This window comes from Sus scrofa, chromosome 1 (assembly GCF_000003025.6).
Source record: "Sus scrofa isolate TJ Tabasco breed Duroc chromosome 1, Sscrofa11.1, whole genome shotgun sequence".
Taxonomy (NCBI): domain Eukaryota; kingdom Metazoa; phylum Chordata; class Mammalia; order Artiodactyla; family Suidae; genus Sus; species Sus scrofa.
Window position 1 is genome coordinate 135,918,030 of NC_010443.5, and position 12,245 is coordinate 135,930,274.

General features: G+C 36.4%; 1 protein-coding gene across 9 annotated transcripts in view; it reads left to right on the forward strand.

The window, feature by feature from the left end:
• The window catches only part of DPH6 (diphthamine biosynthesis 6), a 445,353-nt gene that overhangs the window by 340,472 nt on the left and 92,636 nt on the right, over nt 1-12,245 (forward strand). For 2 of the 9 annotated variants that reach the window (XM_021098165.1, XM_021098169.1), the window contains exon 14: nt 3,977-10,240. The exons of 3 other annotated variants lie outside the window; for them this stretch is intronic. The gene's annotated coding sequence lies outside the window, so the exon portion shown is untranslated. The remainder of the gene's footprint in view (nt 1-3,976; nt 10,241-12,245) is intronic. 4 more of the 9 variants (XM_021098184.1, XM_021098190.1, XM_021098179.1 and 1 more) reach the window with 4 other exon arrangements.

Sequence of the window (12,245 nt, forward strand, 5' to 3'; positions counted from 1 at the left end):
ATAGGCCAGCAGCAACAGCTCCGACTGGACCCTTAGCCTGGGAACCTCCATGTGCCATGGGTGAGGCCCTAAAAAGGCAAAAAACAAAAAACAAGAAGGGGCAATTGGAAGAACAGTAATGTCAGCATGACTGCATTCATTAGTTGCTTAAATGCACCTGCTTATTTTTGTATGTTCCCCTTTTAAAGGAAAATATATAGAAATAGAATTTTCAAAATTACTTTCAAATGCCTACTTAATTGAGGGCACCGCTAATATATGTTAAATTTTTTACTAAAATAAATATTTCAAAGGGTAAGATCCCTCTTTTTCTTTTTTTAAGAAAATTAAGTAGGCAGATTTATTATTTGACTAATCAGGGAAATAATTAGAGAACTCATTATACAAAAATACACGTGTGTATATATATTTGAAAATCAGGTATCTTATTTCAAAAGCAATAAAAAAAACTGAAAAGAGGATCTGGGATTTCTTATATTTGTCGTAAGTAGAGCAATTTCCGTTTGAGAATATACTTCAAAGTGTTTCTCAAAACTTCTCCTTTTTAGGAGTTTCCTGGTGGCTCAGTGAGTTAAGGATCTGGTGTTGTCACTATTATTGCTCAGGTCACTACTGTGCCACAGAAACTTCTGCATGCCACAGGCACGGCCAAAACAAACAAACTACCACTTTTTGGGGGGTTTTCATTTTTTAAAATTTTATTGAAGTATAGTTTATTTACAGTGTTAATTTCTGCTGTACAACACATAACTACCACTTTTAAAGTCATTCATTCATTGACTTTTTCGCTTATTCCTTCATTTGACATTTTAAAAAAAATTTTTCCTGAAATAATAGTACTGCGTATTCGTTATGAAATTTAGAAAAGCCATTAAAGTACAAACAAGGAAATGAAAATGCCCTTTTCCTTTCTGTACTCAAAGCTAATGACCATTTCCTGTTTGGAGGCATTTTCCTTCATAAAGATATCCTCCCTGTGGTCAGGCCCCTTAGGCAGCCTTGCTTCTTGCTGCTGAGTGTGACTCAGCATTGGTCACCACTCCTCAAAGTAATATCTACCTTTACAAAATATAAGGGAAAAATAAAGAGTGGTTTCCAGGAGAAGGACGCAATATACACTGCCCAGAAAAACATAATAGAGAATCTCCATCAGACACCTGGTCCTTTGCCACACCCCTAATTCCTGTGAACTGCCACACTTCCTTGCCCATCTTTAGTCCTGCCCTTGGCTCCAGCCTCTCTTCCCTCTGCATCCCCACACACAGCTCTTTGTTCAATGAATAAGGACCCATCTTAGCATTCTCTATATTTATAAGCCAGTAGAGTCTTGCAAGAAACTGCATTTGTTGTTGTTGGTTTTTTTCCTCTGATAACAGATCATTTTTTTTCTTTCTCATTCAGATATGTATGCAAATATATATTCACATACATATTATCTATGCATTTTAAAAAATTGTACCTGCTGTTCTTGGAAGGGCTTTTTCTCCCACTCGATGCATTTTATTTTCCCTGACAACGAAGTGTTCTTTGTAAACATGGCTTTTAATAGTTCATCTATGACAAGATTTCATTATCTGATACACTATAATGTATTTGACTAGTACTCTATTGCTGGATATTTTGGTGGTTAATTTTTGCTGTCATATATAACACTACAGTAAACATCCAATGTAGCTCCAATTATTTTCTTGGTGAACATCTCTAATTATTTTATAGATTAAATTTTCAAACTTGGAATTTCAGGGTCAAATTGAATGAGCATTTGGAAATTTGATATTAATTTCCTTCAGAAAAGTGTTAGCATGAAACATTCACTGAGCACTTACTGGTACCAGGCGCCATGTTCCCTGCTGAGGAGTCAAGAATATGTAAAATGTATTCTCTGTTATTGAAGAGCTTGTAGTTGAGTATTTGCTCTAATTGGATAGTAGGCCTCTGCTACTTTCTCTAAAAAGTCTATTTGAATTTGCACTCAATGATATGGTTGAGAAGCTGCTGGCTCTGGGCCTAAATGTATTGCTTAAATATATATATACCACCAAAAAAAAAAAAAAAAAAAAAAAAAAAAAAAACCCTCTCTAATTCCTGAAGCCAAATAAGCTTTCATGTACAATGTTTGCCAGCATATAAAACTGTGGGCATATAAAATAGTTCTCATTTTACCCCCAAAATTATATATTTTTAAAAACATATACTACTTTTTATTTATGACTTGAAAATTATTTTAATTTGGTCTTGGAGAGGAAACCATTGTTTTATTCATATAAACATTATATATAAAAGCTACCATTTTAAAACTTGGTTACAAATGAATGGACATCTGCTAAACCCATGGACTTTAACGTTTCAGTAGAAATGTACTTAACACTTGTTTTCTCCTTAAGTCTGGACACAGTAAACATTTACAGACCATTTTCAGGATTATCAGAATGCAAGGGATATGAGGAGGGGTGGACAGAAATGCATTAACCTTCTAGGTAAAGCTGAATAACAGTGATTCCCTAGATTAGTAGAATAGTAATGTAAATTGGCAAATACAATTACATTTAACCCTATGAATAGAACTGTAAGCCAAACAGTCTTCATCGCCAACATTTTTAGGCAGAAGCATGTGTTACATGTTGTCTCCAATTATCTCTTACAAATGCATAGGGACAGTAGTCACATTTACATGTCATCTAAAAAGCATTAGGGTCTGAATTTAGTAGTTAAGATAGACTGTCTTCTGCAGTGGGGACCTTAAAATTCTTGAATGATGGTATGATATAGAACTTTGAAAGGCTAGGAAAGAAGATGGACGGACAATGGCAAAGGTGGGCCTAGCGATAGCCACATTTTTTAGGTGCCCCCTCCCTCCCCTTTTTTCCATTTTAGATGACTAAATAGTCCTCCTTTCTCTAAGTGTGACAGCATTTTCCTTATGCCTAAATGGGGGATAGTTATTTTAAGAGTATCAAAAAACATAGTAGTAAGAGTAAGAATAAACGCAGATTTAATTTTAACAGCTCTACCACAATGGTGTACACAATACCTTACATTTTAAAAGAGCTTACCATACCCAAAAGAAAAGAAGAGAAGCAAGAAATATGTCTTTTGTGTGTACAGTGGCTTACACAGAATGATTATCATTTGCTCTCTGGAAATGAACTCCATCTTGGCCTTAAATTCTTATATTTCTTCACAGACTTGAAATGCCAGTTGAAGGCATTCAGAAATTTAAAGGAACTGATTTAACAACCTTGGACAAAAAGAACATGTCTAAAAGTTTGTCTCAATGTTTGACTTGACCTAGGAGAGTTTCTCTGAGACTTATTTTCTAAACAGTACCCTAGCACCTTGGGCCAGCAAAATGGCCTTTAAGCTTGAATGAACAAGGTATTTCTTTTCCTCTAGTGCAAAGCTTCACTATTTCATCTTTTCAAACTCTTTTACTGCACTCAGTGGGGAATTATATTGACAAGGGTAGAATTTATCTCCTAGAGGAGAATGCTATGCTTCTGTTAAGTGCTAATATAACATTTATGTGTTGGTACCTTAATAACAGCCCCAGCTTACCTAATGAAAGTTGAAAGCAAACAGTACTCTCTGAGATTTTATTATGACTGAAGTGACTGCAATTTGAGGCAAATTATCCCTATTTTTGTTCCCATATCAAAAACAGAGATGCTAAAGCAATTGCTACATGTTTGGTATGGAATTAGGTTCCACTCTCATTAATCTACAAGGAAGAGCATTTTTCATGTAAACAGCTCACGAGGGTCAGAGAGAAGAGCTGTTTCTGTGAAAAATGCTTGTCAATAACTTTGTGAGTGAATTTTGAAATAAAGTGCCTGTAACCTGTCATTATTCCTTCCTCTCAAAGTCAGGAGTGAGTGGATGAAAATTGAGCATGTGAATTGAAAGCAGGGTGAGTGTTATGGCCTTATCGACTTCAGGTAAAATGACTGTTTTAACTTGTTATTATTTTTCCATTCAGAGGTCAGGCAATGTGCAGTATTACCAGCATAGACTGCAGCGTAAGCAAATTGGTATACAAAAAGGCTATTATCCACACTCACAAAGCAGAGGAAAGTATAAGTCACTAATACCAAGTGGACTTGTGATCTCTGCAAAAACGAAACAAACAACAGTGCTTAAAAAAGAGTGGCATAGGTATGTACGTATAAAGTACATAGGAAGCAGAAAATATATACCTGTTTAAATAAAGGTGCATGTGTTTAGAAGGCAATGACCATTTTTAAAAAATCATGTATGATCTTACTTGTTTTGCAAAGGAATTATGGGACCTGGATACTGAATGTTAAGCACCCATCTCTACATCACCTTAAAATTTTTTCCTGCCTACGAGCGTCTCAAAAGTAATTAGCTGCTGGATTTTGAAGTCCATCTGATATGTTCTTAGCAAAAGCAAAATACTACTGTGGTTTTCCTTTTCCCTAGAAAAAAAGGAAATTAGCGAGGCTTCAACTGATCAAAAATCCTTTCCTTGTCTTCTAGATTTTTATTTCTAATTCTGAAGAACAAGTGAAAAATTTAGCATGCCTATTTTATTTTATTATGTTTTTTGGGGGGTGCACCCACAGCATTTGGAAGTTCCAGGGTCAGGGATCAAATCCAAGCCACAGCTGCAACCTATACCACAGCTTTAGCAACACTGGATCCTTAACTCATTGCTCCTGGCCAGGAATGGAACTGGCACCTCTTTAGTGACCCAAGTGGCTGCAGGGACAATGCTGGATCCTTAACTTGCTATAGCACAGTGTCAAAAGTTTGAGTTCTTTTCCTTCTAAACAAGTTTTCCCTGGTTTCAAAATAATTATAATGACCTAAGATAAAAAAGAAATATATTGGCATTTCTTTGCTTTGAATTTGCTCAGTTTATTCATTTCTTTAAACAAATGTTTGCTAGTTGTGACATTGTGCCAACCGTGAGAGCCCTTGCCTTCCTCTAGTGAGAGTCAGGCAAATGGTGAGCTAAGTTGCCATGATAACACTAGAAGAATGAAAGCTCCATGGAGGCAAAGGATCTTTATCCATTTCTGTTTAGCAGCATATCCTAACCACCCAAGCCAGGACCTGACACACAGCAGCCACCTGAGAGATATTTGTTGAATGCTGCATGGATGTAACTAGGGCATAAACACAGGTCTAAGAGGCTATGGGTGGGGCAGACAGAGTTGGATTAAAACCTGAAAAGTCTTATAAGCCATGCCAAGGAATTTGAACTTGGATCAAAAGTGGTTGAATGATATTAAGCATGCAGGGGCTTTCAAAAAAAAAAGGTAGCTATATCTTTAAAAAAGATTCCTCTGGCTGAACTGTAGCTAATGGATTGAAGAAGAAGATGGGAACTGAAGAGGCCATTTAGGAGGCTGCACAAAAATCCAAGCAACACATAAATGACAGTGGCCAAAATTAAAATTAAAGTAAGAGGACAGAAATAAATAGGCATATTTTAAGTGATTTAAGGAGTTAAAATGATAAGACAGTGGCTGCTTAGAATGAACTAGGGGGAAGTCACTAAAAAGACAGAAGAGACAAGGACAAGACTCTGCTTCCCAGCCTTGGACAACAGAGTGGCTAGATGACATTTCCCAAGATGAGGAAAATGTATTTAGTAGGGAAGGTGGCAAGTTTATTTTTGGATATGCTAAGTTGTTTAAAGCATCAATTTGCTATATCCTGGGTTTCATACTGATTCCCTTTTCCTACATCCCCAAACTAGATTTGCACACATCCACTGCAAACAGACAAAACAAACTCAAGTACCTATCATAGTAGTTATGAGTGTACTTTGCTTATATATGACATAAATTGCATGAAAATATTCTTCTTCCCTCATAAAAGCATTTTTGAAATGCAAAGGTATACAAAGAGTAAACTATTTTTGAGTTAATCATTGTAACTATCCTGAGTTGTGCTAGTCAGTGAAAAGCATGATACCACAAACCAAGTCACAATAAATGATGTGCTATGCCCTTAAAGGGTTATTTATAAGTGTATCTGTATAGGTAAATATACTTCAGTATTTTTGCATTTATAGTTGTATGACATGCAGGGATGGAAGTTATAAGTTGAGTTGAATGTATATGTCTACATATGTTTTTGAATATAATATCATTTTAAATTTTTTCTGGTTTTTGGTTCTACAAAAGATATTAAAATAAAGATACAAAACGTACTCAAAATGAAAACATACAGAGTTCCTGTCGTGGCTCAGCAGTAGCCAACCTGACTGATATCCACGAGGAGGCAGGTTTGATCCCTGGATTTGCTCAGTGGGTTAAGGATCCAGCGCTTCTGTGAGCTGCGGTGTAGGTCACAGATGCAGCTCGGATCTGGCATTGCTATGGCTGTGGTGTAGGTTGGCAGCTGCAGCTCCAATTAGGAACCTCCATATGCTTTGGATGTGCCCCCCCCAAAAAAAGCAAACATATGTAAATAGACTCTTACTTTATCTTGGTAATTATGGGCAACAATTATTACTCAATTGATTAAAATTAATTGAGCTAGTAACAGAAATACTTAATATGTCACCTGTATTTCAAACTGTTTCCATTTATTGGATAATTAATCAATTTACTAAATTCTTATTCAAATATGTATATGTAAAGCTAATACAGTTTCTGAAATATAGCCAATCCATGCTGACATCAATGTCCTGATTGTTTTCTTTTATTTCTAGAAAGAACACAAGTGTCATGGCAATGCCAAGGCCACAGGTAGAGTCCAGGGGGTAGTGGCAGTTCCTCAGCTCACTAGAGATGCTGCCTTTGAGTGGCATGTCATTGTGGTGGCAGATGAACCATCTAGAAGGAAGCATTTTGCTTTGAAGAAGAACTCTGAGGGTTTTCAAACTAAATGTGAAGCTATGACTTCCAGTGAGTCTGTGTCCATTACTTTAATGTGGACATCAACATTTTTTTCCTCACCTGACTTAAACAGGACTCTGGAAGACCTGATGACTATGTTTGTGTATGTAAGAAGACTGAAGACAACCAAGCTGCACCATTGTATTTTAGAACATTCTGTGAAAAGTATAGCATTAATGTCCATGTACTACCAGCAGGTAAGAGAGCTATTAGAGAAGTGAATAGTAAGTACAGACTATGGAGTCACATCATATATGCTTCTCAGAGAGAGTTTGAGAGAAAGAATAACAGAAGTAGCATGTAGATATTTGTCCCCAGTCCAGTTAGTGAAAGTGAGCGTGAGACGGGAGATGGGAATCCAGAGTTGCCTCTGTTGATCTCAGCTCTCATGCCTTTGTGTGAACTTCTCACTACCCTACAAATGATTCTAGTGTTTAAAGATATTTTTCCTACTGTATAACCCTCTGTATTATATCCAAACCATGTTGTACACATAAGCACTTAGACATACATATTAGTGAAGAGGTTTGTGTGCACAGTACCATGAATGTTCTGCTTTAAAGACTTATTGGATTTAGAGCAACAGCATGGAAATCTGACTCCATGATATAGGCACATATAAATGGGAGCTGCAATGGGAGCCCCACTACTCGTGTTCCAAAAGCATTTTACTAATATGGCTTTGATACATCCTTCTAAGAGATAGAAACAACAAATGTGCACTTGCCATATTTCAGCAGGTGGCTTAGTTATCAAAACAAGGGGTCTGCATGATGGCAGATAATACAATAAAGGGAATGTATATACACATATATAAATACGGCTGGGTCATTTGCTATACACCAGAAATTGGCACGACATTGTGAATCGACTATACTTTAAAAAAGAGATAATTCTATATATGTCTGACCAGTTTAGGCTTCAGTGGGCATCTATGAATAAAATCTTGAAAATTTTGGGAAAACAAAACAAAATAAAACAAAAACAAGAGGTCTAAACCAAAGGGTACAACTCATTCTCATCAAGCAAGTCATGGTCAAGAGTCAGAATGTGTACTTACCAACTGGTTAATTTCCAGTTTGAGTAGTGGTGAGATCATCTCACTAGTTTTGGTTTTCATTGGACCAGTCTCATGTAAATAGGACTGACTGAATTTGATTCAGAATGATCAATGCCAATTTGATATACTACTGCTTTATTGTATTAGCCTAAATTGTGTGCAAAGCACCTTAGTGGGTTTCCAAATGCAGTTGTACCCCGGGCCTTGCTCTAGGTGAATCTGAATTCAATTATTTGCAAAGTGAATGGTGTTTTGAACATTTTATGGAAGTTAGCTTTTAAAATGCATTGCTTCTTATATCAGATAATTCTTAAGATAACTAACTCTCTGCTCCTTTATTTTTTCTTTAAATACAGATTTAATATATAGAATCTGTTTAAAGCAAGAACCTTTCTGTAGCTAACATCTTCTCTCTAGTCTTTTGGTGATTGTTTCTGGCAGACTGAACAGAATAATAACACTATATCACACTAATAATAACATTATCTTTATAACATGAAGAAGAGACCAAGTCGCAAATGGTTCTGGTTACCATTCCAAGAATTAGTCACCTGGTTCCTTAGTGGCTGGTAAGATGTCCTTGTTATCTGAATTCTGATTCAATGTTCTCTTCACTACTCCAGGGTCTGCTACAAAGAAGAAAGGGGAAATAAGTGTATGGAAAATGGAGAAGTGGCTGCTTCCACATGATATAGGAAAGCCTATTGATGGCTTTAAATTGTCTCATAAAGGGAAACACAGAGACTATACTAATAAACTCAGTGCCTAATGAGCATAACTACATCTTTTTGCAGCCTTGGGATTTTCCACAGTTTAATCTTTTGTGAAATAAAATGCACCATAATGGCTGTAACATACCACCCTTGAACAACTTCAGTTTTGGAGAAATACTTACTACATTTGTCTTCATAAAAATAATTCTGGACATATCTCTTTTACCTGAATGCTAGTATTTAAGGAAAGAGTCTGTTCGCATTTTTATGAATATGAATATGACATGAAATATTGATCTGTTTTAACTTAATAATGTAAAAGATGGTGCTCTAAGGGCCCAGTATCCTATTTTTTCCTACTTAACCTGAAGCAATATTAAGAGGAAATTCAACCTGACATTCTTTAATATACTTAAAACATAAGATAAAGAAAGCAATGAAAATGTAGCAAAGAACAAGCTCCTCTCATTCAGGAACAAAGGAGTAAACAGAGCCTGACAGAATCTGGTGGTTGTTCTACAAGGACTAGTTTTAGGAGAAAAAAAAATCAACCAGGTAAAATGTATTTTCTTACTGCAGCATACCTGCTTGATTGCTGACAATCCGTAATCTCTCGTAAGATTTTCTGAATAAATTATCCTCACTTTGTTTGAAAAAGAAGTTTAACATATATTTAAACAGGGCAGTTTTGTGGTGGAGAGGAACTGTGCTGAGCTATGCGTTATACTAATGGCATTGGGTGTAGAATGAGTCATCATGGTTTTTATTTATTCATTCATCCTTAGATCCTTTTAAAAGTCTCCAAGGCCCTAATGACCATCATCATTATCATCAGTAAAAACTGCTTTCTGGTGAAAAGGCAATAGGCATTAAATTTAGAGGCAGCATTAAATTATCAGTAAAAAGGAATTGAAATAATACTGCATGCTTATTCCAGGACACAATACATCGAAAGTTCACACAGCACAGTCAGGTACTCTTCTTTGGAAAATCTGAGATTAAGTTGTCCTCTTCTCCTTTACAAGGTAATATCATTTGACTCAGGAGAAAATAAAATATAGGACAATTCCTTTCCAGCATTGAATTTTGGAAGTCAAAAGTATCAGTCATAAGAAGGTTCTTAATTAATAATAAAATTTTAAGAATTATCAGTATCAAAACTTTATTTTGATCCTTTCCTCTACCCACTATAGTTCCTCAGATGTATTAAATAAACACTGTCTAGTGAGTGAAAAAAAATCTGTGAGAAGTGTTTTGAACTAAACCTTAAGTACTTTCTGTCTCAGAAGTATTTTAAATATTCCATTGTCATTCAGCAAACATAATAGAGGCTTTACTTCCCTGTGTAATCTCCAGCAAAAGAACTAAAGCTAATTTCAAAGGGTCAAATCCCACTCGTTTGGGGATGAATTTAGTGTGTTATCTGAAAACAGGGAAAGTTACTGCCTAGTGATTAATCCAGAGGGTCGTAATGCTTGGCTGTCCCTATCCATCCCCTTCCTCATAATCCCACCACAATTTGGGCAGTAGATGCAGTTATGAAGTTATCATGAAGAGAGCAGACCAGAGAAGATGACTTCATTCCAACATTGTAGGTGAGTGCAAAGTGTTCTGAATTTGGAGCAAGGCTGTTAGAAATCATTTTCTGCTGTAAATGGACCAGTCCCTTAAACTCTCCATCTAAGCATAGGGTTGTCGGATTTCTGATTTTGAAGCAAGTGGACAGGTATTTGAACTTTCTGCTTTATAAAGACACACAAAACGCCATCAGACATAAAACCCCATTATAAAGCAAAAGAAATAATACCCTGTGATGTAAAATATAACTTTTAGTACAGGCTATTGGTAAATTTTCCATCTCTATGAATATGGCTCTTTTTAATTTGATCAAACAGTTTTTTAATCCAGAGTGACAGAACTGGCAATTTCTTCAAAGCTGCATTCAGTGTCCTTTTTTATAAAATGAAAATGCTAACAAGGTGAACTGAGATGACATATATGAAAGTGTTCTTATTCATTGTTAAGTATTGTACAAATGCAAATTGTCCTTGTGTTTGCTGCTATTCTTCTGAGATTCATAATAGCTCTAAAAAAGATATCACTGGGGTTTCACTCTGTATCACATTCTCTAATAAACAGGATTTTGTTTGCCACTATATTTAAAAGCATAGTTTAAAGACACATTTAGTTTTATTGTTGGTCTTTATAAATGAATTTTCCTAATCCAGGCCTATACTGAAATAGAGGTCCTCAAAGAGAACTGACTTCCATTCACACTCCTAATGGCTCCTTAGTACTTCTAAAAAGACGGAAAATAGGAGTTCGCATTGTGGTTCAGCAGGTTAAGAACACAACATAGTGTCCGTGAGGATGTGGATTCGATCCCTGGCCTCATTCAGTGGGTTAAGGATCCAGCGTTGCCATAAACTGTGGCATAGATCACAGATTCAGCTCAGATGTAGTATTGCTGTGGCTGTGGTGTAGGCCAGCAGCTGTAGCTCTGATTTGACCCCTAGCCCAGGAATTTCCATATGCCATATGCCTCATGCCACACTGTGGCCCTAAGAAGAAAAAAAGAAAAAAAATGGAAAATATTTCCTTCTTTGATTAGAACCTTTCCTTCTATTGCCATTTGCAAAGAGGCTTATTTCCCTTAAACTCCTCTTTCTCATTGCTTGAGAGGGATAGGATTTCCAAGGTCTAGTGGGCCTGGGCTTCTCTTACTAGAGCAGACTGGCCAGTGCCTTTTCCCAGGTAGCAGACTTATGACAGGCTCGCTCTTGGGAAAAGAGACCTGCAATTCGATGTTTTCCAATATTCTTTTCATTGGGATTCTTAACATCAGAATCCCAGCATTTCCTCTTTTTTTTTTTTTTTAACCCAATGAATGGTATTACATTAAGAGTTGTACAATGATCATCACAACCCAATTTTATAGCATTTCCTTCCCAAACCCCCAGCCTATCCTCCCACCCCCTAACCTGTCTCCTTTGGAAACCATAAGTTTTCAAAGTCTGTGAGTCAGTATCTGTTCTGCAAAGAGGTTCATTGTGTCCTATTTTTAGATTGCACATGTGATAGCACATGATGTTGGTGTCTGTCTAACTTCACTTAGCATGATAATTTCTAGGTCCATCCATGTTGCTGCAAATGCCATAATTTCTTTCCTTTTAATGGCCGAGTAATATTCCATTGTATATATGTACCCCATCTTCTTTATCCACTCCTCTGTCGATAGACTTTTAGGTTGCTTCCATGTCTTGGCTTTTGCATATAGGGCTACAGTGAACACTGGGGTACATGTATCTTTTCAAGTCATGGTTTTCTCTGGAGTGGGATTGCTGGCTCAAATGGTAATTCTATTTTTAGTTTTTTGAGGAATCTCCATAGTGTTTTCCTCAGTGATTGCACCAATTTACAATCCTACCAACAGTGTAAGAGGGTTCCCTTTTCTCAACACTCTCTTCAGCATTTATTGTCTGTAGACTTTTTGATGATGGCCATTCTGGCTGGTGTAAGGTGGTACCGCATAGTAGTTTTGATTTGCATTTTTCTAATAATGAGTGATGTCGAACATCTTTCCTTGTGTTTTTTGGCATT